We start from the raw sequence: 2,635 nt of genomic DNA on the forward strand, positions 1-2,635 counted from the left end.
GTTCAGAAGTTCCCTGTTGGGTCTTCAGTTAACTTAATCATTCTCAGGATTGAAGCTCCACTCTGCAAATCCCACCAGACTCTCTATCAAATATAATTTGTCATCTGAGTCATACTTAGGAATTTTCAGCAGTATCCAACACAGCTGCAATAGCTTTTCAAATGAAGCCAATTCTGTCTGAAGATAAAAAGAAAGCCCAAATTACGATCTTCTGATAGAAGCATGAGATAGGCCAAAGCCAAATTTATTGGATTTACATGCTTCAAATGGAGAGTGATTTTAATTCCTCTCAATATTTTTATATTCAGATATTCCATGGGGGGCCATATGTAGGGTCTCTTAATCCAAATAATTCTTTAGGACAAAGAAATTTAGAGCCACCTGCTTCTCTCTCACCAAGTAAATGGAGGCAAATGTGACCTTTCCAGGTGTAACTTATTATGACTGTTACTCTGTACAACTAACCCCTCTTCAGGTCAGCATTACTGCTCATGTAACAGATATTCTGCTTGATTGTCTGAAGACTGCATTTTTGTCTATACATTAAATCATGTTTAAAGAAGCTTTATATTTAGGCATGTTATTGGTATATGGAATAATTCCAATATTAGATCCTTGGTGGAAGGAAGCTATGGTAAATAGGCTGCTTTTGTTCCAAAGGATGTGTTGCCCTCGGGAGTCTTAGCTTTCATGTGACAATGTCCATTTTTATAACTTTGCTTTATATTTATGTTTATTTATGTATTTATTTTATTCCTGCCTATAGGATATTCTTATTTTTTATTCCCATCCCCTTTTAAAAATCATGCACATTGAGAGTCTGCCTGCCGATGCAGGGGACACGGGTTCGTGCTCCGGTCCGGGAAGATCCCACATGCCGCGGAGCGGCTAGGCCCGTGAGCCATGGCCGCTGAGCCTGCGCGTCCGGAGCCTGTGCTCCGCAACGGGAGAGGCCACAACAGTGAGAGGCCAGCATACCGCAAAAAAACAAACAAACAAACAAAAAAAACCACTCTTGTAAAAATCATGCACAGCAGCAAACAGTCCTGTGTAGATCATAGGTAATAGGTCATAAATATAAAAAAAGAATGACTGGATTGGAATGAAGTAGTTGAAATATTAGGCATTCTCTTTCTGCCATCTTGGTACATGTGGACGCCCTCTGGGAATAGAATTTCTAAAATGCAGATATGTCTGGAAGGTTGTGGTCCAAGGCCATTTTTGCTGGCGTAAGTGGGATCTCCAGAACAAGAGGGAGTACCACCCAGCTTTTCTTAAAACTGAAGACGCTAATACCTGAAATAAAACTGAATCCTATTTTGGCAAGAAATGTTCTTTTATATACAAAGCAAAGAACACAGTGACTCCTGGTGGCAGACCAGACAAAACCGAAAAAAATGTGGGGAAAAGTCAGTCCACTTGTGCTCATGGAAACAGTGGCATGGTTTGTGCCAAATTCTGAAGCAATCTTCCTGCAAAGGCCACTGGACACAGAATCCACGTGATGCTGTGCCCCTTGAGATTTTAGACTTACTGAAAAGTAAATAAGTAAAAGTGTGTGGGAAAAGTTAAGTGTTTAATAATATAAGAATCTCTTAAAATTTACAGGACCCATACCAAGAATCTGCCTCTACCCTTCATCATTTCACAGATCTTAGGTACATTTCATGAAGTGATTAGGTCAAAACATCTGACTAATGAGAATCAAATGGCTCTCTTTCTCCAATACCTAACATATTTATTTGTATCCATGCCTTTCCTTATGCTGCCTTCCTGTCTGAAACGAGCCTTCCTCAACTCCATATGGTCGAGTCCTACTCAATTTTTAACACCCAACCCAAACATCACCTAATTTAGGAAATCTCTCTGATTCTCCGTGTTGAGATAATTCTCCTCCTCCTCTAATCTTCCTTAGCTTTCCCATGGCTCTTAGTTTCTTTTAATTTATGGTGTTTTATCTCTCTTGCTAGACTGAAAGCTACTGAAAGCAAGATTCAGGTTTAATCATCATTTTATACCCAATAGTAACTACTACAGTGCCTTACATAGAGTATGCAATTAATAAGTGTCAAGTGTCATGATTTACAATAGAAAACACTTAATCCAACAGAATGCATGTGAAGTAATCTATTTCCTTGGTATCCTTTAGAACTCATGTAATTTTTAATAAATTAATTATTCCCAGTATTTCCATCACTCTGAATAAAGGAAGGTCATTCTTTCCAGTGTAGGAAGTCTTTGGATTTATAATTGGTTTTTAAGACTTCCAGATGTTATGAATTTATTTCTAAAATTGAAAAAAAAAAGTAAACAATAGAACTAGTTAGCAAACAAATTGAAAACAGTCAAACTCTGTGTTTACCACAAGTATCACAAGTAAGAGACCACTAAAAAAAAAAAAAATTTTTTTTTAAATGGAAAGAAACACAGGTAATTTGCCAAGGATGATAAGAAAGAATGACAAGAAAGTCAAAAGTTAATTTCAAAATCAATTTAAATAATTGAGCTAGAAATGCATCATGATTTTCATCTGTTTTATTTTGGGGATAAAAATTTTTAAATGACATATAAGTGAGTATCATAAGAAGAAAATACTTCAACGAGGAGTTCTTACACTTTTGAACTGTTTCACTTC

At 36.9% G+C, this 2,635-nt stretch overlaps 1 pseudogene; it reads left to right on the forward strand.

Moving 5' to 3' along the window:
* Nucleotides 1-1,190: 1,190 nt before the first annotated feature.
* On the forward strand, nt 1,191-1,528 carry LOC101331584 (large ribosomal subunit protein eL33 pseudogene; annotated as a pseudogene).
* The last annotated feature ends 1,107 nt before the right edge of the window (nt 1,529-2,635 follow it).

The sequence above is a fragment of the Tursiops truncatus genome, chromosome 7, assembly GCF_011762595.2.
Source record: "Tursiops truncatus isolate mTurTru1 chromosome 7, mTurTru1.mat.Y, whole genome shotgun sequence".
In the NCBI taxonomy this organism is placed as follows: domain Eukaryota; kingdom Metazoa; phylum Chordata; class Mammalia; order Artiodactyla; family Delphinidae; genus Tursiops; species Tursiops truncatus.